Source organism: Ursus americanus, chromosome 29, assembly GCF_024610735.1.
Source record: "Ursus americanus isolate L20-20 chromosome 29, mUrsAme1.1.p, whole genome shotgun sequence".
NCBI lineage: Eukaryota > Metazoa > Chordata > Mammalia > Carnivora > Ursidae > Ursus > Ursus americanus.
This window is the reverse complement of record NC_142155.1, coordinates 11952759-11976509: the sequence shown is the minus strand read 5'-3', so window position 1 is coordinate 11976509 and position 23751 is coordinate 11952759. Positions and strand designations below refer to the sequence as shown.

Genomic DNA, 23751 nt, shown 5'->3' with positions numbered 1-23751 from the left:
TGGGTAAATTCCTCTCTTTTGAAGGTCCCTAGTAAATCTAAATTTTTCCTGAGTATGCCAGGAAGTGCCCTTTCTATATACCTGTAAGGTTGGCAACTCTGCAAGCATGGTATCAAGCTGGGATTTCAAGGGATTTTATAAGCATTGGCTCCATAAAGTGAATCTGAGTTCCCTAACTCTGTCTGATCATATCGAATTCTATGCATGTCATTCTCAAATATGGCATCCCAGTCAAAACCTTAGTAATACTATGATGTTTCCAATTATGTCCTGTTATGGGATGAACAGATTATTATTGAACTTAGGCAAACAACTAAATTGTCATGAAAATAAGAACAGTTAATAAGCATTTCCAAATTCTGAAGGGATCAGGTAGAGAGAAAACATAAATGCTTCACTTCTGTTTACAAAGGTATAATCTACAAAACTGCTTCAAGTTATAGATAGTTTAAGAGAAAAGAGAAAATGAAAATTTTAAATCTGGCAAACAAAATATTTTTTTAAAAACTCATGTTTTAACAAAAAAATAAATTAAAAACATATAATCAGTTTATTTAGTCCCATGTAGTTAATTCTTGTTCTGCTTGATCTTGGGTTAGCAGTTCTATGACTCAATCGGTTACTCCATTAGATTTCTAAAAAAAAAATTTTTTTTTTTAAATTTATTTAAGCAATCTCTACACCCAAAATGGGGCTGGAACTCATGACCCCAAGATCAAGAGCTGCATGCTCTGCCAACTGAGCCGGCCAGGTGCCCCAGATTTCTAGAAATTCTTATTTAGTTTAGTGGTTTGATTTTAAAGTTACCAGAACCCGTATTCCAGGGTATTTGTCCAAGTCTTTTCCACAAATCTCTTTGAAGCACTTTTGATTGCAGTTGATTGCAAAAGTGTTCAGAGAAGCATCAGAGTGAAAAATAACTATCTCTGAATGACAAAAGACTCAAAAATAGCTATGGTTAAAGATCTGGTGAGAGTTCATTTTGATGTAATTTACAAAGAAATTTGGTTGTTTCTGTGACATTTAACATTTTAAGATAATAATTAGAATTATGACTCTATATGGATAGTAAGGACATGGACACATTTTTATGGATTTTATACAATCTTTGAAATACTTATATCAGTAGAATATACTCGTACAAATACAACCTAATGAAGGTTAAACACCACTTTTATTTGACTATGTTTCCCATGTAATTTAACATATCAAATAAGCCTAATTAGTTTCACATCTCTCCTTTTATAAGGAGAGAGAACAAATCTTTTGAAATTTTCCAGGGACCTTTTAGGAAATCCCAAAGTTAGTTTGAGGTCAAAACTACTTTATTCAGAATTTGATTTTGGGAAGTTTGTCTAAAATGTTAGAAAGTTTTGGGGCACCTGGGTGGCGCAGTCGTTAAGCATCTGCCTTCGGCTCAGGGCGTGATCCCAGCGTTCTGGGATCGAGCCGCACATCAGGCTCCTCCTCTGGGAGCCTGCTTCTTCCTCTCCCACTCCCCCTGCTTGTGTTCTCTCTCTCACTGGCTGTCTCTGTCAAATAAATAAATAAAATGTTAAAAAAAAATAAAAAATAAATAAAATGTTAGAAAGTTTGAACACTTGATTAAGCAGATCACAGATCACTATGAAAACTATCCAGTTATCCACCTAACCAAAGTGACAATAAAAGATTTTAAAGGCAAATACAGGAAGTAATATACTTAAGGGAAAAAAAAACAATTTAAGCTTTTTAAATATTGAGAAGACTGTTTTAAGTAATCTAAGACCTAATAAAGCTAACATGACGCACAGGAAGTTCTTTTGATAAAACACACAATCTTTCTCCTAGGCAGATAACTCAAAAGGTAAAGGAAAACGTTCTATAATCTCTTAAATTAGGAGACCAATAATCTAAGAAACTTTGTCATTTTAACAGAGAGAGAAAATTAAATACTGGTTTTGTATCAGTATATTATTAAGCTCATTTTAAAAACCTTATAAACAAATCCATTTAATCTTAGTCGGCTTTGACTTTGGAACATACACTTTTTTTCCCCATAAATCTTCTGCAACTTTCTATAATCATTTAGGTTCTGTCCTACTTTTTCCATTTCTCAATTCTTGAACAACCAGTCATTTCATTTTAGGACAAAATTAGTCCCTTTTCCCTTAACAAAAAAATGTCTTTCATACATTTTGTTTTCTTCTGTGATCAAAAATGCATCCCACTTTCCTTGCAAACTTTGCATACAAAATTGTCTCTCTTCACTCTTAAGGTTTCTAGTACTTTCATTTACATATATAGATTGTTTGTCATATACTAGCATTCTGTGGCAAACCAGCAAATTTTATGAATATACAATTTCACAATTTATAGGTACCTATTTTTTCATAGTATTATTTTCCAGTGTGACAAAGAAAAAAAAAATGTTCATTAGAAGACGCGAATATCTTTTGTCTTTTTAAAACTTAAGGAGTCAAAAATAGATAAACTTGGGGTGCCTGGGTGGCTCAGTTGGTTAAGTGTCTGCTTTCAGCTCAAGTCATGGCACCAGGGTCCTGGGATTAAGCCCTGCATTGAGCTCCCTGCTCAGCGGGAAGCCTGCTTCTCCTTCTGTCCCTCCTGATTCTGCCCCCCCCCCCATGCTCTCAATATCTCTCTCTCTCAAATAAACAAATAAAATCTTTTAAAAAATATACTTATGTTTAGCAATTATGTTTTAGTATTTTATCTTATTTGGAAAGGATCTAGATAGTCAATGAATATCAATCATTTAACTTAACTTAGTATAACTTTAAGGTTTCAAGACACCAGAAGATTTTAGAAACTATTTTTATGCAGATATATCTAACAAACATAATCATTATTGAAAAAGTTCATTTATAAACTTTTCTCCCACTTACATCCATTTAATTCACTTATTTTTCATTTCACTTAAGTATTTACCTTAGTTATGCTTCAATTACTCATCAAAATTTCATGAGACATTAAACAAAGCAATCCATCATCTTAAGTTATTTTTCTTGTAGACAAATCAGGCAAATATTTAAAAAACAAATCACAGAAGCAAAGAACCTAAAAGTTAAAACGCATGGTTTTCTCCAACTCTTTTTTTCCTGTCATGCTTGACATACATTAAGCAACTTATCTTCTACTGTATGTTTTGTTCTTAGGTTGAATTTATTCATTTACAATCTTAAAAACATCTAGGAGAGATAATGTAAGCTTACTTGACTAGTAAGCCCAGGTAGAAGAATTTGTATGCCTGTACTATATTTAATGTTAATAATTCTTAGAAGACATGCCTATTTTTATTAAGCCAACAAATTTAAACTAGTTTTTATTTACTGAAGATTATCCCAGATCACGTGGACTTGAAAAACACTGGGGCTCATTTCTGTATTTCTGAGAGCTTTATGAACACTTCATTTATAAATTAAGTGCTACTTTTATATTAATATAGTGCTTATTTTTCTTAAGCCAATCACACAGAGCTTGTTTACCAATTAATTTTGCCAAATTCATCTGGAGGTAGAAAAAAGTATTACATGTACAAAACATATATAGACATAAACATACAGACAATTGCAAAAAGAGATCCTATAGTTTTAATTCTAAATTTAAACCATGAATTAGGCATAAACACAGAAACACATAATTTAACAATTTATGTAAGAGTTGGTTCTCATCTTTGCCTTATTAATTTTTTTCTTTCAATCTGATCTTCTCAATAGGTAACAAGAGGACATTTGTTTAAGATGAGAGATCTCTAAAAAATCCTTTTAAATATAAAAGTCCATGTCTTCCAAAGTATATCTGTTTCAATGTGACTATATAAACCAGGAAGTAAGCCTTTTAATGGCTTAAGAATCACCAGGCCTTTTAATAGATTAATGGTGGTCTCAAAGGTGTCCCCAAAGATGTTGCAAAAGATGCAGCCCTCCCAAGACCCAGAGTCACTCCCAAGACAGCCAAAAGAAAGACTTAGACAACCCCAAGAACCAGTAACTGTTGGTAAAATGCTAGCCACAAATGTGCAATCCTCAGTGCTGTTCCACCAAGTTCCCAGGGCCCCCCATCTGACGGTTGGCTGCCTATAGCCGTGGGCCCAATCTGTACACCCCCGCAGACGGAAAGCCAAACCAAGTTCTCAGTACACAAGGTGAGACAAAGAGGAAAGTTCCCAGTAGGGAACAGGGAGGGTACGATACCCTGGTAGAGATCAATAGTCAATGGGTAAACAAAACCAAATTCACAAGTCACAATCCGAAGAATTACATTTTGTTATGTCTTTTAAACAAATGTTTTTTTTCTCCTGCCAATCCGAACCTGGAAAAGAAGGGACAAGGAGAAATTTTTACCTTCTCTTTCAATTAGAACTACAGAGATCTGGGAAAGCTGACTATAGTAAGAATTCTTCTGCTGGCTTTTGTCAGTTCTCCCAGGACCCCATCCTGGGGGGTCCCAGTTTCTGGACAGAGTGGTAGTGGGGGCATCTCAGGCTTTTACAATCACATCCTTATCATCCAGAAACTGTAGGGAAGGCAAAACTTCGGGTCTCTGGCAGGCTCTGAGAATTAAATAGACATAAAACTGATTAACAGGAGAAAAGCATCCCAACTTATTTAATATGTTTTACGTGACACAGGAGCCCTCATCAGGAAATGAAGACCCCAAAGAAGTGGCAAAACCTATGGTTTTATACCAGATTGAACAGAGAGGCATTGTGGAAAAGTAACTAAAATATATGGGGAGGCTAAGGGAAGATAAGAATTATTTTTAACAAGGTCTGTACAGAATTTCCTTAGCCTCAGATCTTTGTCTCTGGTGATAAGAATGTTTCTTTCCTCTTGGTATAGGGAGGACATCTTTCACATGGGAGTTCTACCTCCTGTTTTCAGCAAGAAAAGGGAAGCATCAGAGGTGCTCCTTGTCCCTGTTGTTTTTCAAGTGCCTTTAACTCTAATGCCAAAGTGGCATATTTTTCAGTGGCATATTCCACCACCCTTCAGAACACTGTAACAAAATCGCAGACACTGGGTATCTCAAATAGCAAACATTCATTTGTCACGGTGTTGGTGGCTTCTAAGTCCAAGATCAAGGTGCCAGCACATGTGGTGTCTGGTGACAGCTCTCATCTGAGCTGTTGACTGCTGACTTCTCATGGTGTCCTTAAGAGGCAGAAAGGATGAGAGGGCTTTCTGGGGTCCCTTTTGTAAGAGCACTATTAGCCTTCCTGAGAACGCTACTCACCTAACCTAATCACAGACATTTAGTCTATTGCATAGGGTGAAAGAAGTTTTACTGTATCTTCTTAAACAAAAAAGTATCTCCTGTCTCAAACTAAATCTAATCTCTGTAGATAACCACATGTTATATGAGCTCCCCACCTCCAAAATATAAGAATTAAAATAGAACATTGTCAATATTTTAGGTGCAGTTTCTTCTAAATACGGTAGGCCATTGGCCTGAATGAGTTTGTTTTTATTTTCACAACGAATTAATTTATGAGCTTACAGTGAGACAATTGAAGTGCCTACATTTATTAGTTTCTATTTCTTGAGTTTCAAATTAAGTAGGACGTGGCTTGGGCATGTATTCAGTGTTCTAAGTGGAATATGAATCCCTCAAACAAAGTGAACGGGGCATTAGTCCCCTCGTTCCTTTGCCCATCAGGAGTTTATAGCTTCAGCCTAAGAATTTACCCACACAGATTTAGTCAGAAAAGGAGCTCATTAAGAAGACTTGATTCTGAAGCAGAAATAGCATAAGGGCTGCAAAATTGAATCCATTATTTTACAAGAAAAGTGTTTGGAATTCTATTCAAATAGAGCGCAATTAAGCCAGCCACACCACCATTCCCGAAGTGTGGTATCATCGCTTACAGTCACACTTCAACCGACTAAAAATGGATACCTCAGATTCCAAGAGGCGCTGTCACTCTGTAGGGTCTGGAAGCTCTTGATCACTTAGAAGGTGGACGTAGTAAGGCACAGAAGCCGAAGTGTGGGAACAGTCTCGCAGGCACAGTTACCTGAGACCCAGGTCAACTCTGTCAAGCGGGTGGTGGCTTGTCCCTCCTCATCGGGAAAGAAGAGCTGTCTCAGAATGAGGAGACCTGAGTGAGTTCATATCCTAGACACCCACTCACAGTTTACCTATCTAGACTTCTTCCTCACTTGTCAAGTGAATATGATCACAATACTTGCCTCCTGTCATCATTCCTAAAACCGAGAGATGCTGTCTAAGCGCTACAGGAACCAGGTTCTGTCCAATGCGCTCCATATACTTAAACACAACAACCCTGTGAAGTACGTACAGACAGCGAGACATTTTTCTAAGGTTGCAGCCGGTAAGGATCAGAAACTGAATTTGAATCCAATTCTTTTTTTTTTTTTTCCCCATTCTTTCCACTATGGCTGTTTTCCACAAACGTAAAAGAGTTGAATGGATAAGAGGAGATGTGTAAATGTAAGTTATTTCAGAATTTGAAGTCCTTGTGATGACATGAGCTGATATATGTAAAACCCTTGGAACAATAACATAGTAAGTATTCAGTAAGCATTGGCTGGTGCTATTATGGTGACGGTAATGCAGGTGCACTTTTGGCCTCTGAACATGCAAGGAATCACGACAGTTAGAATAGGACTGATTTGCACACATTTTTAAAAATGAGCAATCAAGTGGTCATTGTTATGCAAAAACACAAACTGGTGGAACAAAGAGGCCAGGGTTTGAGGTCAGAGATCAGGGTCCCAGTTTTGGCCCCTCCCAGTTTTGTCACTCATAACAATAAGTACTACCTGAGGGGTTTTCATGAGGATTAACTTTCACAGTGTGTGTGAAATCCCAGTTGTAATTGGCACAACGTTAAGAAAATGCTAGTCAATATTTAGAGAAGGTAATCTCTTTTGGGCCTCCGGATTTATTGATACTCTGTGTTTCCCCTTTGTTGCTGCCAACATCAGATTCCTGGTAATTAGAGAGAGAAAGGGGTATTTACCAGACCAACTATAACAGATGTAATATGGTATACAACTAGCTGTAGGTTCAAAGAAATAGTTCTTTTCTTTTCCCACCTTTTAACAAGGGCAATTGACAACAGGAGAAAAAATCTCCGGTAATATAAATTTTATTTATTTATTTAGTTAAAGATTTTACTTATTTATTTGAGAGAGAGTGAATGAGAGAGAGAGAGAGCACAAGCAGGGGGACGGAGAGGGAGAAGCAGAATCCCCACTGAGCAGGGAAACCAACGTGAGGCTGGATCCCAGAGCCCTGGGATCATGACCTGAGCCAAAGGTTGATGCTTAACCGACTGAGCCACCCAGGCGTCACTATTGTTATTTTTACTTATAGTCAATCTGTGCCTGTAGACTAAATGTTTATGTCCTCCTCCAAGTTTGTATGTTGAAGCCCAATCCTCAATATGATATTTGGAGGTGGGGCCTTTGGGATGTAATTGGATTTGAATGAGGTGGTAGGGGTGGAGCCCTCATGAAGGGACTGGTGCCCTTCGAAGGAAGGAGGGAAGAGCTAAGAGTTCTCTTTTCAACATGTGAGGCTATCCTAAATCAGCACTAGAATCTGACCATGCTGGCACCTTGATCTCGGCTTTCCAACCTCCGGGACTGTGAGAAATACATTTCTGTTGTTGCTAAGCCACCTAGTTTATGGTATTTTGTCAAAGCAGCCTGAATGGACTAAGGCAAGGGCCAATAAGACCAGCCAGCTCCACCTGCTTCACAAGGTTGATATAAGGGTCATACTTGTTAATGTTATACAAACACGCTTTATAAATAATAATGAGGTACTAAGCAATCTTACGTTTCTGACACAAGTAATAAAAACGATGCCTTCTTTCAAGTTTCGAACAGCTATAGACATATATATAGAAGTTATACAGGAGAGGAGGGAATGGCAGAGGGAAAGTTGTAGTGGAGAAAGGGAGAAAATTGAAGAGAGAAGGCGCGAAAGCTGTGCTGGCCGGTAGGGTAGCCCTCTGCCAGCCCCAGGTCGCTCCTGAGCACCCGAAACGCAGCCACTTAGAACTGAGATGTGCTATATGTATAAACTGCACATGAGATTTCAAAGTCTGAGTACAAAAAAAAAAAAAAAAGAATGTGAATGATCTCATTAATTTTTATATTGATGATGGGCTGAAACATTTTGGATGTACTGAGGTAAATAAAATGTATTATTATTAATTTTCTCTGTTTCTTTCTATTTTTTAATCTACTAATTTAAAATCCACATGTGGCTCCTCTCATACTGCTATTGGACCGCGCCGGGCTCCAGAAAGAGGGGAGGTGGGCAGGGTGCATGCACGGATGTAGGGAAGAGAGAACGCAGTCAGTCGTGGGATTAAACAGATCCACAGAACATTCACGCAGAACTGAGTGTTAAAGTCTACGGTAGAGCTCCATTTTGTACCGCCAGTACAGATACGAATAGGAATGTGTCACCACGGTATTTTCCCAGCCTACCTGGAGCCAGAAGAAATGAAACGAAACTTTAGATCTGGCCCACAGGTCAGAACTTTGTAACAATTCCTAAAATTAGGAACTGTTCATATGCTCTCCTTTTGTTTCTCTCCCCCCACCCGCCTTGAAAAGGACACTGTGAACCAAACTATACCTACTCAAAATAGCTTTGAATAAGGCCCCTGTATGGATAGTTTCCTGTCCCCACAACCTAGCACAGAGATGGCACATTAGTATGCTTACCGTGTGCCTTTTCTAGGTGCTTTACAAATGCCTGTAAGGAAGATTCTAGAAACAAATAATTAGTTCAACCACTAAGAGATGCATCCTATACTATAAAAAGAGAAGCTTAAAGTCTAAGCACTCCTAAATGACCCAGGTCATAGGCACACAGCTGACCGCCTGCCGCTGCTTGACGTCTGGGCCGCTAAAGCTGCACAAAAGTGGAGTTCTGGTTAATAAAGGGACAGGACCTGCATTGACAGAGATCTGCTTCCCCTCTCCCTAAAAAAAAAGGGCCAGCCTCTGCTGTTAGACTTAAAGGTGAAATTTTGTCAGTATTAAAGCCAGGGACCCAAAAAGGCCTAACTCTTGCCTATCTCTGTGATTCCCAAGGAACAATACACAAGGAGCAACGTGTGAAGACACACACACGTGTTAATACTTGGACAACTACTGCTACTGCAGAGCTGAGCTCGAACGCACAGCCAGGTTGACATTTTTGAAAAGGGCCCCCTTCCCCCATCCATGTAAATCTGGGGACCTTTAGCATAGGCACATTTGAAGGGCGAGGCAGGAAGGAGACCAAGCCTGGGGCAGTCCAAGAAAAATCTAGTCCCCTATCTACTGGCTGCGCGCTCCCAGGAGAGGTGGGGGGCGGGGTTTGCTTGCCCGGCTGGGCTGCTTCTCCGGGTGGGTTTCCCGCGGGATGCTGGAAGCTGAGCTGGGAGAGGAAGGCAGAGCCTAACTGTGCGTCTGCGGTGCAGGACCTGCCCATTAGTAATCGAGTCCCCGCGTGTTCCTGTCTCAGGCCACCAGATCAGCACCCGCGCCTCCAGAGTGAGCTGGGCTCGGAGATGAAGCCCAGCGAGGTGCAGTGGATTTGCGAGGGCTTCACTGCTTCTTTCCCAAGTGGGCCCGGAGGCAAGCGCAGCTGAAAGGGGTGTTGTCAGCCTCCTCCAAGGCAGTGAGAAAAAGGATCTGTCTGGATCAAGCCTGAGCAGGAGAGGCTGGATACACAAAACCACTCCACCGGAGACTTCATTAGGATTCCATAGCACCTCGTCACTGCTCTCAGCTGGGTTTTCTCTCTCTCTCTCTCTCTCTCTCTCTTTTTCTTCTTTCTCTCTTCTCCTCTCCCTGCTTCTTTTTACTTGTTTCATTGCAAATAGACTCTTCTACACATCAGAATTTGCCAGTTTAGTGATGCCATTGTTTTAGCAATAGATTTTTATTTCTAATAAACAATATTTAGTTAGTAGTTATTATGTGCCACTCTGCTAAGCACTTTGAACATGTATGTCGTTGACTCCTCCCAACAATACCACCCCTTTACAGATAAAGAAACTATGGCCCAGAGAGGTCATTTAACTAGGGGCGGTGCAGCCTAACAGGAGCACAGGCCTGCCGGAATCCACCACCCGGTTTTAAGCTCTGGCTGTGGTGCTTTATGTAATTTGCCTGAATCTCTTCCATTCGTTCAGGCCTCCTGCTTCCATCTTACCTTTTACTTATGTTTTAAAAAGTTTGCTCCTTTTCTGTTTTCTTTCCTTCTCTTTGTTCTTAATTCCTTGTCTTATTCCTCTGATAAATTTACCCTCACCCTTTATTATCTTATTTAAAATTTCTCCTTCCTCCTCTTCCTCCCCTTCCTACTCTTAACACTTTTATTTTTTAAAAGTAGCCTTTTGGGGCGCCTGGATGGCTCAGTCGGTTGAGTGCTTGGCTTAGCCTCAGATCATGATCCTGGGGTCCTGGGATCCAGCCTCGTGTTGGGCTCCCTGCTCTGCAGACAGTCTGCTTCTCCCTCGCCCTTTGCACATACCTTCTCCCACCATGGTCGCTCTCTCTCTAATAACTAAACTTAAAATCTTAAAAATAAATAAATGAAAAGTATCCTTTAATTGTCTGTGGTATAAATACTGACGTGGTGAGAGTGGTAAGGCCATACACCACCCTCTTCTTTCCCCCTTCCTACAGTGGTACTCCCATCCCCTCGGTGGCAACGATCCTCTAACTTGAGCACGCATTAGAACCACGGGGCTGCAGGGCTTGCTAAACCAGCTGGTGGCTGAGCCCCAACTCCAGAGTTTCTGATTCAGCAGGGCTCTGTGTGGAGCCAGGGAGTGGACATTTCTGACTAGCTTCCATGTGATGCTGGTACTGCTAGTCTGGGGACCACAGTTCAGGAAGCATTGTTCTATGGAGTTCCAAACACGTTCAGAGTAGGTTCTCTTAAACTCCTTCCTTGGTTCTCAGGAGCCTTGCAGGTCTAAGTCTCTATCTGGGTGGGGTTTTGCTCTTAGGGAACTATGATGCTTCCTGAAAGTCATATCAATTGTGATTTAAAAACCCCTGGTCTCTGGTACATGAAGTCATTGAAGTTTGGGCAAATTATGTCAATGATGTCATGCGCCAGAACGCAAAGTCCCGTGGGCAGGTAAGAGGTCACTTGCAGATACGGACAGATATGGAGGAGAGCCAGTGCGGGTCCTGTAGTGGTGTTCCTGACTCTGAGCACCATTTTGACAGTGGCCTGATTCCACATTGATTACTTTCTTTAGTGGCACAACTATAAGAGAGGGTCTTTAGTATGTGGCTCCCTCAGCTTCTCCTCATGAAGTCCAAGAGAAATCAGCTTGAGTGAGTGTCAAATCTGAATAACTAGCTCATTTATGCTTATGCTCAGTGGTTATCTTAACTAATTAGGATCTAGACTGGGCTTCCCACGCCTTCTCAGAAGTCGGGGGTATAAAGGCAAGGCAAGGCAGGAAAGCAGGAAAGGCATTAGGATTCTGGGAGACATCTGAAACTGGGTTTCTCCATCCCTCTGGAAGCCTACCGAAGGAGGTGAGAGCACTGGAAGTCCCTTCAAGATCAGACCAAGTCTCCAATTTGGGCATTTTTCTACCAGGAGATACGTGGGTCCCCTCACAAGATCTTCTTATGATGGGCTTTGTCCGATTGGCTTCTGTTTAACCTGGTTGTTGTTGTTTTTTAAGATTTAGTTTATTTACTTGAGAGAGTGAGAACAAGCAAGGGGAGCAGCAGGGTGAGGGAGAAGCAGGCTCTCTGCAGAGCAGGGAGCCCGACTCGGGACTCAATCCCAGGATCCCAGGATATCATAACTTGAGCCGAAGGCAGACGCTTAACTGACTGGGCCACCCAGGCGCCCCTAACCTGGTTGTTTAAACCTCCCACCCAACCTCAGAAAGTCCCATCTAACCTCACTAAGGAACTGTTCTTCAGCGTACCTGTGCCCATTGTCCTCCTCCTATTTTATTTTCCCCATAATCCTTGATAATCTTTGGTGTTTGCCTGGCTCACCCCACTGCCAGTGATATGGTTATAGGATCCCCAAATTGTTGCAATAATAGAAGGAGCTCAGTTCATAAAATTGCTCTGACTTCCTATACCAATTGCAAATTTGGAAATCCAAGGCCATCCTTGGGTTCAACAATTCACTGGAATGACTCAAAGAACTTTCTGAAAGCTGCTATTCTCATAGTTCTGGTTTATTAGATCTAAAGGACACAGACTAAACACTGCCAAGAGAAGAAGCTCATTGGGCAGAGTCTGGAATGTTCCAAAGATGGAGCTTCCAATTTTCTTCTCCTCATGGAATCATGGATGGTGCTAATTTCCTGGCATTGATGTGTGATAATACACATGGAGTACTGCCAACCAGGGGAGCTCACCCAAGCCTTTGTGTCCAGATTCTTTATAGGGACTCTATTATAAACCTGGTTAGTCACCCACAAGGCTGACCTCAATCTCCAGACCCTTGGGACATTGAACTGATACCCCCTGACTGAAAGTCCCCACCCTACATCACACTGTTGCTGTGACTCAAAGCCTCCAGGTAAACAAAGACACTTCCATCAGACAGGGTTTTCCAAGGGTTTCGAGACTACCTCTCAAGGTTTAAGGGCAAAGGCCAGACATCCCCTTCAACAAAGTTAAACCCTTTACTGCACAGTTACCAAGACCAAATCTGTGTGATGCTATGTCACTGAGAGCAGCAGTGTTTGGGGTGGCAAGTCACAAAGTTGGCATTCCATCCCATCTTATCCCAATTTCCCTAAGAAGATGTCAAACTTACCCTAATTTAGGGTCTAAACTTAACTGGTAACAGAGTAACTGCACTTCAGGTAACTTCTCAAGGGGAATAACTTCATTAATCAGAAGTTCCACTGAGAGAAAGGATGTTTCTGAAGGATTGCCAGATGGAATCCATATATGCCATAAGGCTGGGTCACCTCTGGAGGCATTGCCTGGCCCAGGGTCTCATATAGGCATTCTTCTATCTCAGCCCCCTGAGTGCATACATTATAAAATATATCCTATCTTGCAGGGAGAGACTGTTATCAACCTTTAGGATCCGTGCAACTAGACATTGCCAGCTACTTGGAACAAATAAATACTCTTATGTGCTGTATAAAATAGAAAATGAGCTCAATGTCATGTCACTGGAAGTGCTGTTCCTACAACCTGCTCATTTGGGAAGACACATCGCAGATCGAGATTCTGACTAATTAGAACACCAGGGAATTCAACCAATCAGATCTCTGCAATGCCCTGATTACTCCTTGGTCTTGGTCATCACACAGATGCCAGCTCTCAAAAGTCAGTTACTAAAGGATAGTGGTAATTAATTTAGCACTCCCAAGCAATATGGGTCAACTGAAAAGGAGAATTGCCTGCAGTTATGACAAATATCCCCAAATATCTCTGTTAGAATATGTCAAGGGCAAAATATATTAGCAAGGTTTACAAAAAGGAAAACAAAAACCAAAAAACAACTCTGCCCCCCAGTTTGGAAGGTTATAAGTTTCTCATATAAAACACAAAGCCTCATTGGGCCCCCGCGCTCAGCAGGGAGTCTGCTTGAGGATTCCCTCTCTCCCTCTACCCCTTCCCCTGCTCTCTCTCTCTCTCAAATAAATAAATAAATCTTTTTTAAAAAAAGTGTAGGAAGTAAAAGTTCTCTATCATTCTACTTTTGCCCTACCTCCCCCATCCCCCACCACAACAAGTCTCCATCCCTCAGTACTAAGCTTAATGGTGTCTTTGAGTCACATCTGAGAGTGCACCTTCTACCTATCACAACTTGTCTTTGCCGCAGTTCAGGCCATCAGAGAGCTATAAACGTGAACTGCATTTACGCTCCCTTCCTGTATTTGCTTTTGCCACACTGCCCTCTGCTCAGATGCAATCAGTCTACCCAGACACTTATTATGAGACCCAGGAAACCATGTCCATAATTGCTGTACAGATACTGTTGAAATCCTTGTTCCTTACTTGATGGTATTCTCTCAGTGAAGACCTACAAGAGAAATTTGTCTCTAGTTTCTCAGAACTGGGAAGGGTTCAGCTTCTCCTGATTTGTTTTCATCTAAAGGACTGTTGCAATTGCTATGGCCACATAATAAGTCTCCCTAAAACTTAGAGAGATGTAAAATGGTAATTTATTATGCTCATGAATTCTGTGGGCCAGGAATTCCAAGAGGGCCTGGTGGGGTGTCTTGTCTCTGCCTAACAGTGTCTGGAGTCTCAGCTGGAAGACACGAAGTCCAGGAGTAAGAACCTTCTATAGGCTCATTCCCTCATATGTCTGATGCTGGATGTAGCTAAGATCTTTACAGGTGCCGTTGGTAGAAAGACTTAATATATACCTTCTCCATGTAGCCTGAGACTCCTCACACATGGTGGCTATGTTCCAAGTGTGATCCCCAAAGAGAGAGAGCTAGGTGGAAATCGTATCATTTTATGCCTAGCCATGGACCTCACATAGCATAATTTTTATTCCTTTCCATTTGTTGAAGCAGTCACAAAGTCATTCCCCAGGTTCAAGGAGAAGGGAAATAGAGCCCACTTCTTGAATGGGAGCAGTAAAGTTCCAGAGAAACATGAGGAATGGAAATATTGCTGTGTCCATTTTTGGAAAACATGATTGACCACAAGACCTTCTGATACATAGTCTTCTCTATACACTAACTACTAGAAATCCTAGAGGCACATTTGTGGCAATTCAGTGAGGGTTCATGACTTCATGCTAGGCGTGTGTGCATTCACCTCCCTCTGGCTTCATATCGCTTTTCTCTCCTGATTTTCCTTTGACTTCATTCTCCTCATCAACTTTTATTTTATCTTGCAGTCTTTTTATGTATCTTTTGAATCACTGCAAATAATTGGGAGAAAACTAAGATATAAATTAACTAAAATAGACCTCCAAGAAAAAATGATTTCTAAGTATCAAATTAATTTCAACAGGGAGAACAAGAACATGACTTATAGGAGTCAAATCCCAACAAATACTCTGTTATCCAAATTTCAACCTTAACTTACATTGACTTAGAATGGAAACCTGGAAGAGTAATTGATTTTTTCAAGTCAATTTTTTATCTCTACAATGGAATAGTTTTGATTCATCAACTGGAAAAGTATGTTAAATAAGTGAATCCATTTCGTAATTGTTCTGCAGTTTGGAAATATGAATCTTGAACAGTTCTGCAATACTTATTTCATCTACTTAAAATATTTTGTATTGCACCACTTAAAAAATAATATACTTTTTCTGAAAAGGTAGGCTAAGAATTCATTAAGATTCTTGGCATAACTTTTTACAAAGAAGATAATACTATTTAATTTTTCAATGAAGCAATTATGTAGTCTTCCTATCTTTTCCACTAAAGATGAGATATTGTATAATTCTCCCATGGCATAATTAACATTTTATTTGACACATCTATATTAGGGATTCCTTATCTATGAAGAGCAATGAGTTTTATTAAATATGTCATCTACCATATCAGATTTGTTATAATCAAGTTTCATTTTGCTTCATTTCTTGCTGCACTACTTCTGGGCTACAAAACCAATTTACTCCCCTGCATATAAATAGGTTATTTCATGAAAAGGTAGCTACTGTAACTATTAAATGCAAGATCTACCATAACACAGACTGCAATTGCCAATTTTGCCACACCTAAATTAGGAAGCTAAAATGTGATTATACTGTAAAAGGGATTAATTTAACACCTTTGTGATTGTTTCCCGTGGACGTCCTTCAGTGTAACTAGAAGTTCACAGCAACAGAATTCTCCAAAATAGAGGAGTTAATGTTCTGAAAACACATGAAGATTTATATGTGAAACATGGAGTCTTTTGTGGCTTTACCATAAGAATCAGAATTAATTACTTCAGGTTTTACTGATCTTTTGGGGAAAGTTTGAAAGTTCGAAGACAATTGAGTAGGTCTTTTACAAACAAAGTTAGTTAGAACAGCAATCACATGACTAATAATCACCATAACACATCAAGTCACTGTTCCCTTTACACACCTTTCAATTTCCTGCTTTGTTAAGTTTGTTTCTGCTGCATTGAAATGCCCTTGTCCATCTCCTGCTGGAGTTCTACCCACGTTTCAAGGCTTAGATCCCATCTCAAAAACTGCAGGATCTGGAACCAAGGTAGGTTCTCTCCATTCTTGCACTTTGGAGACTGCGCTCATCAGTGTATCCTTGGCTTAGCATTTTATGTGTGTTTGTCATTTCCCCCCAGCCTCCTCCCAGCTTCCCCCTCTTCAGTAAGTTCCTTGTGGGAAGCGCTGTATCTTGTGTGCTTTTGTCTCCTCCACAGCACTCAGGCCAGGGCTCTGCACATAGAAGGTGGTGAAAATTGTTACTAGAATTATTAACTGAGGTTTGTGTGCCCATGAAGTTGACATGAAAGTATGTAACCCCAAACCATTATGCGATGATAGCTATTAAGGTCTGAGCCCACTGTCTTGCTAACTCTGTGTGTGTGTGTGTGTGTGTGTGTGTGAGAGAGAGAGAGAGAGAGAGAGAGAGAGCATTTGGGTTGCATTCTGAGCCTCTTAATACTCTCATTTGTTTGCTCCCCTTACATGCTCTCATTTAGGCAGCAGCAGTGGCTTTGGAGAATAGGTGAAGAGAGACTGCTGTCTAAACAGTGCTCTTCTGCCTTCAGTGACTTCTCTCCTCTCCTCCCCTCACCTCTGGCTGGTTTGACTACATGCTTGGCCTTTCCCTCTGTTTTGCACCATTAGTTCACAATGGGTTTTCAGTTGGTCTGCCAGGATCTTAACCTGTTCCTTTCTTAGGAAGCTCCTTCTGGTGGCCACACCAGGGCTCTGCTCTGGCTTCCAGAGCCCCTGACCCTTCTTACCAAGGGTGGGAATCTCAATTTTCATGATATTCTAAGTGATATTAGTGGAATTCATTAATTTTGGAATTAATGATATTAATATCTCAAAATTATGATTCTAAGTAAAAATGGATGAAGATTTTTCCTAGAAATGGGCCTTATTATTATTATTTTAATTTTGCATTAACTAAGTTTCTGCAGATTAGGTTTTTACTTTTTTTTTTTTTTAAGATTTTTATTTATTTATTTGCCAGAGAAAGACAGTGGGAGAGGGAACAGGGAACACAAGCAGGGTGAGTGGGGGAGGGAGAAGCAGGTAGGCTTCCCGCTGAGCAGGGAGCCCGATGTGGGGCTCGATCCCAGGACTCTGGGATCATGACCTGAGCCAAAGGCAGACACTTAAAAACTGAGCCACCCAGGCGCCCTAGGTTTTTACTCTTGCGGCTCTTTTTATACTGTATGAAAAACAGACAATATAATCTTCTACAGTGAAAGTGTTTCACAGTGACAAGAGGAAGGGTAAATGGCATCCAGTGGGCAAAGTAATGTGTTCATGTCTCTTCACTCTGCACTCTGATTCGGTAAGACTAGGTTTTTGTGGATTGGAACAGACTGGCTTCTGGAGACACAAGCCCCACCCCACCCCACACTCAGCTTCTGGCATTTTATGATCTATAAAGATTATTGAAAATTTGTTGGCCTATTTAATTTTCTTGTTGGAATCTCAAAGGCCCATTTTCAGCTAATGTTAATAGGTGCTTACTACCCTGAGCACAATAACTCTATTTGGTTTTCTGTGAAATGAAACATTATACAACAAAATGCTGGGCTGCTAAAGGCTTAAAGACAAAAGTACAATTTACATCAGCAAATGTGAAGAGCTTTACCGTCTACTTTTGTGCTTACCTCATTCCCGGCCTCAGCTTAAACTTCCTACTTTCTTAAACCTATTTTGAATGTATTCGATTTGGTTGTATTACTTGAATTTCATAAGTAATCAAATCTTTTTCTGGGTACAAGGTAGGTCGTACACAAACAAATTTCAGAAAGCAAAAATATAGTAGTTAACATTTAAGAACCATATGAAAATATTCTCAAGAGGGACTAAGCGTATGAGGCAAGAAACAACAATTGCTGGAGAGGATGTGGAGAAAGGGGATCCCTCCTACATTGTTGGTGGGAATGCAAGTTGGTACAGACACTCTGGAAAACAGTGTGGAGGTCCCTTAAAAAGTTAAAAATTGAGCTACCCTATGATCCAGCCATTGCACTACTGGGTGTTTACCCCAAAGATACAGACGTAGTAAAGAGAAGGGCCATATGCACCCCAATGTTCATAGCAGCAATGTCCACAATAGCTAAATCGTGGAAGGAGCCGAGATGCCCTTCAACAGATGACTGGATTAAGAAGTTGTGGTCCATATATACAATGGAATATTACTCAGCTATCAGAAAGAATGAGTTCTCAACATTTGCTACAACATGGACGGCACTGGAGGAGATAATGCTAAGTGAAATAAGTCAAGCAGAGAAAGACAACTATCATATGATTTCTCTCATCTATGGAACATAAGAACTAGGATGATCGGTAGGGGAAGAAAGGGATAAAGAAAGGGTGGGTAATCAGAAGGGGGAATGAAACATGAGAGACTATGGATAGAGACTATGGACTCTGAGAAACAAACTGAGGGCCTCAGAGGGGAGGGGGGAGGGGGAATGGGATAGACTGGTGATGGGTAGTAAGGAGGGCACGTATTGCATGGTGCACTGGGTGTTATACGCAACTAATGAATCATCGAGCCTTACATCGGAAACCGGGGATGTACTGTATGGTGACTAACATAATATAATAAAAAATCATTAAAAAAAAAAAGAACCATATGAAAATATTCTCAAGAGGGACTAAGCATATGAGAAAACTTTCATTAATCCTAAGTTGGTAAAGAGGCAGTTCTGGTCAAGTGAATGTATAGTTAAGTCAGAGCTAATCAGAAGATGGTTGTGGTTCAACTGTTGTTAAGAATCTTCCTGAAATTATCTTGCTGCTGTTTTAGTCTACTGAGTGGAATGTACTGAACATAATTGATTTTTTCTTAGGTGACTAAGGCTCTCACAATGGCCCAGGGATGGCATTGTGAACATTAATTTGGATTAGACTGTAATTGGAGACACATAAGGTTTAAGAGAGGAAGCTGAATTTATACTGACCCCAGGACAAATTGTAAGCCGATTAAAAAAAAAACAAACTAAATCTCTTCTCTCAGTTTGGTTGTCAGTCATTCATTTCTTTTTCCTAATAGTAACTGAGAGCAAACAAAATCCCCCTAACCACTCGCTCACAAAGAAACACAAATGTTTAATCAAAGACTTGGTGTTGAGGTCACTTTACTGATTAATTTCATGAATTATTTTGATTGAGATCTTATTATTTATAGCTTTGGAGCTGTGGCACTGCAATTACGGGTGAGAGCACTTGCTTCCTACAATGGAATGAGAAACTTGGAATGACCCTCTCATCCTCAATGTGCCTTTGAAAATTCAGTAAAATATTGCTTGGGAATTTTTAAATTAAGAAAATTATGTATTTTTAGTAGAAACAATACATTAAAATTGCGCAAAAGAGGATAAGAAAGGAATCTTATTCGCCAAAGCACAGGATAATTAGAGACTAGTGAGAATATTTAGTCTCTAACAAAGAAGGGAATTTTAACTGATTACTGGATGGAGGTAGAAAAGGCAGGCCTCACGCATGTGGTGGTTGGGCATCTGGCATTCTCAGTGATTCCCCATACAGGTACACATTCGAACTAAAAGAGGAAAGGCCTCTTTTAGTGAGGAAATTCTATAGGATGGATTAGAACGGCCTCAGGATATAGAAAACTTGATTTAACAAGCTTGCTTGGTTTCTCTGGTGATCTCAGTACTGTCTAGGTTTCAGGAGGCAGGGAATTAGATGCAATGAGGGAGAGAGAGAGAGGGAGGGAGAGAGAGAGACGAGATGGGTAGAGATCAATGTGTCTGTAGTGTCTAGAGTGTGATCTCACAAGTGTGCACGTGTCAGAGAATGTACTGTTGGCAGGTTTGACTGGGAAGTCAACATATCGAGAAATGGCACAGAAAAGAGCAGAATCTGCAATGATAGAGTCACCTAGGAAAATTTATGTACACACTTTATCTGCACTTGTTTTGTAATTTTTTATGAGTTGGTCAGTCAGATGTGGTCACAGAGGAGACAGAGGAGAGGATCAGGAAAAGAGTTGATTACATGCACAGGTTCTTGAAGCAGGAGGCACAGCAGATGCAGGGCCACATGGGAAAGACGTCAGCCTGGTCAGGAGGCAGATGACAGGAGAGGGGAGCATGTAACCCTAACCTTTATTGGACTTTCTCCTGGAAAGGTAAGGCAGGGCAAGGACAGTTCAGGATCGGCTAGTTTGAATAATTTTGGTGGGCTCTGGGCTATGAGGGTGTCCTGTATGTGTCTGGTATCTGGCCCTGGGATGATTAAGGTAGAGGAATATTGCCTCCTTAAGTATGTGGGCCAGATAGAGGAGGTATGGCTTTCTTGACCAGTTAGTTTGCAAATCAAAGGCATGTGCCCAGGTACCTTATGGTTTTTAGTGCAATCGTAAATGGGATCAATTTACGATTAATTTCTCTTAATTTCTCTTTCTTCTGTCTTCTTGGTGTATAGAAATGCAACTGATTTCTGTGCATTGATTTTTATATCCTGCCATGTTGTTGAATTCCTGTATGAGTTCTAGCAATTTTGGGGTGGTCTTTTGGGTTTTCCACATAAGGTATCATGTCATCTGCAAAGAGTGAGAGTTTGACTTCTTTGCCAATTTGAATGCCTTTTATTTCTTTTTGTTGTCTGACTGCCGAGGCTAGGACTTCCAGTACTATGGAGAACAACAGTGGACAGTGGGCATCCCTGTCTTGTTCTTGACCTTAGGGGAAAAGCTCTTAGTTTTTCCCCACTGAGAGTGATATTCACTGTGGGCTTTTTGTAGATGGCTTTTATGATATTGAGGTATGTTCCCTCTATCCATACACTGTGGAGAGTTTTAATCAAGAAAGGATAGTGTATTTTGTCAGTTTGCTTCAATTTAGAGGATCATATGGTTCTTTTCCTTTCTTTTATTAATGTGATGTATCATGTTAATTGATTTGGGGATGTTCAACCACCCTTGCAGCCCAGGAATAAATCCCACTGTTGGTGGGTACAGCCACTCTGGAAAATAGTATGGAGGTTCCTCAAGAAGTTAAAAATAGAGCTTCCCTATGACCCAGCAATTGCACTACTAGGGATTTACCACAAAGATACAAATGTAGTGATCTGAAGGGGTACCTACACCCCAATATTTATAGCAGCAATGTCCACAATAGCCAAACTGTGGAGGAAGCCCATATGTCCATTGACAGATGAATAGATAAAGAAGATGTGATACACACAGACAGACAGACAGACACACACACACACACACACACACACACACACATGAATATTACTCAGCCATCAAAAAGGATGACATCTTACCATTTACATCGACATGGATGGAACTGGAGGGTATTATGCTGAGTGAAATAAGTCAATCAGAGAAAGACAATTATCATATGGTTTCACTCATCTGTGGAATATAAAAAATAGTGCAGAGGATTGTAGGTAGGGGAAGGGAGGGAAAACTGAACGGGAAGAAATCACGGAGGGAGAAAAACCATAAGAGACTCTAAACTCTGGGAAGCAAACTGAGGGTTGCTGGAGCGGAGATGGATGGGGGGATGGGGTAACTGGGTGATGGCCATTAAGGAGGGCGTATGGTGTTATGAGCACTGGGTATATGCAACTGACGAATTACTGAACTCTACATGTGAAACTAATGATGTACTATATGTTGGCTAATCGAATTTAAATAAAAAAAAAAAAAACAAAGCAAAACACAAAAGCATGTTCCCAGCTGGCCCCTTTGCTGTCTCTATGAATTGGCTAGCCCTGGGAGGGGCAGTCTCTCCACAGCCAGAAAGGTTCTTCAAGATATCAAAATTTCAGAATTCATAAGAAATTAAAAATATATACAATTCAGCGCAGAAGGTCATCACTGAGAATCAAAACATAATATACTGAAACCAAAGTCTATATGATAGATAACACGAGATATCAAGCAGTGGTTAAATGGCCATCCATACACCTTTTCATGACTCAGAGAAGTGCAGGACATTTTAGACGGGATCTCTGACGTGAGCGTGCCGGCGTGCCTGTGTGAGCTGAGGTGTTACCACCCCATGCATAATCTTTGTTTTCCTAAACTTTATTTATCTAAATAGAATATTCTTAGTGGTAATAAATGCACAGATACATGCATTTTCCAAGATAAAAGGTACATATGTTGTAGGGCTATTATCTTTCCCTGCCTTTGTGGAAAAGGTAAGTAGACTACACTTTAGGTAAGTTCTCTGAAAAGGTTGTTTACTATTGTTTTAATGTTTGAGGAAGAAGAAAATACGCATGAAAAAATACGCCTTAACATTCTATAAATTCTATAGCTAACTACGTCCTCTGAGTACGCCTGTGTTTGCAACAAATCATATCCAACCATGCCAAAAAATTTTTTTTCACAGCTTCCCTCCAAATGGCATTACGATGTTTATGTCGTGCACAGATAGTAAACCGAGTAAGCAAGTACTGGAAAAGCACTGATTGATGCCTGGCATAATTTAATCTTCTATTTTAAACATTTGTCTTGATTTGAAAAATTGACATCTTCTCCAGAGAATGTTTCTTTTCACTCATCTCCAGGTGTGTCATCTGAAAGGCCTTCGTGGGGGTTAATGACAGACTGGAGCTGAGCTGGTGAGTAATGCGTATCTAATCAGAAGGTACTCTTTGTTCCCCCAATCCTTCTGCCTTTGTTCGGGTTCTCTTTCTGCCTGATAAACACGGTGTGCCCTACTTCCTTCCAGAAAAGCTACTACTCTACCAAATCTGTTTGATATTTTCCTTTTATATAATGAAACATTGATCATGACAAGGGGAAATAAGGGTTCTCCCCTTTTCTTCAACCACTGGAAAACCCTAATTGGATAAATGTATTGTCCCAACTCAGACGGTAGAGAAGTAGTAAGGGTAGCGGGGTCTACTGATGGTTAGGGTATGCTTTTGACAGCTGCATTTTTTTTTATGACAAACATCATTTAGATTGCTAAGAATTGCTCTAGGTTTTCCTGTTAGCTAATTCAGATGAAAGGATATAAATAACATCGTAGAAGCCGCATGAGATAAATAGAAACCAAGAACATATTGCTGTGAAAAGAAATGAAATTGAGCTATATATACACCAAAGTCCCCATAAATATGACATCTCTGAAATATACGTACGATTATAAATGCAATTCATTTCAAAAATATCTATATCAGAACTTCTACCTCCAAAATGAATGTTGTCACCTTCAGAACTGTGGCAGCCGGGTCCGTAGACTACTGGCTTTTAAGCCTGCATGAGTCAGGCCTTCGTTCTGGCATCACCACTCACGACCAAGCCAGCCTCCCTACCTGGGCCCCAGTATCCTTGATTATTAAGTGGGGGGAAGAACGCCTGCTTCTCAGGGGGACTCGAGGACGAAAGGCAAGTGCTCAAAGCTGTGCTCTCTGGTATTCAACAAGTATTAGCTCTCTATCCCTCTGCCGTTTAAGAATAGAATGGCTCAAAATACAAGAGCGAGAAAGAGCAGGAGAGGCTTCTGCTGTCTCCAGAGACTCTACTGCATTTATTTCAATTAGCCCCGTTTGAACACCTAGCTCCTGCTGAGCCCAGTCCTTCTGAGAAAAGGTGGGTTTGAATACTGGATACTTTCAAGAGTAACCAAAGCCAATTCTTGTGAATGTAGCGAATGATGGAGT

At 40.5% G+C, this 23751-nt stretch overlaps 1 protein-coding gene across 2 annotated transcripts in view; it reads right to left on the bottom strand.

Annotated features, from left to right (window-relative positions):
- Window positions 1–23751, bottom strand: part of B3GAT2 (beta-1,3-glucuronyltransferase 2) — a 243899-nt gene that overhangs the window by 81221 nt on the left and 138927 nt on the right. For both annotated transcript variants that reach the window (XM_087856969.1, XM_087856970.1), the window contains exons 3-5: window positions 5899–6080; window positions 4344–4552; window positions 1383–1532 (exon numbers count right to left, since the gene is read on the bottom strand). The gene's annotated coding sequence lies outside the window, so the exon portion shown is untranslated. The remainder of the gene's footprint in view (window positions 1–1382; window positions 1533–4343; window positions 4553–5898; window positions 6081–23751) is intronic.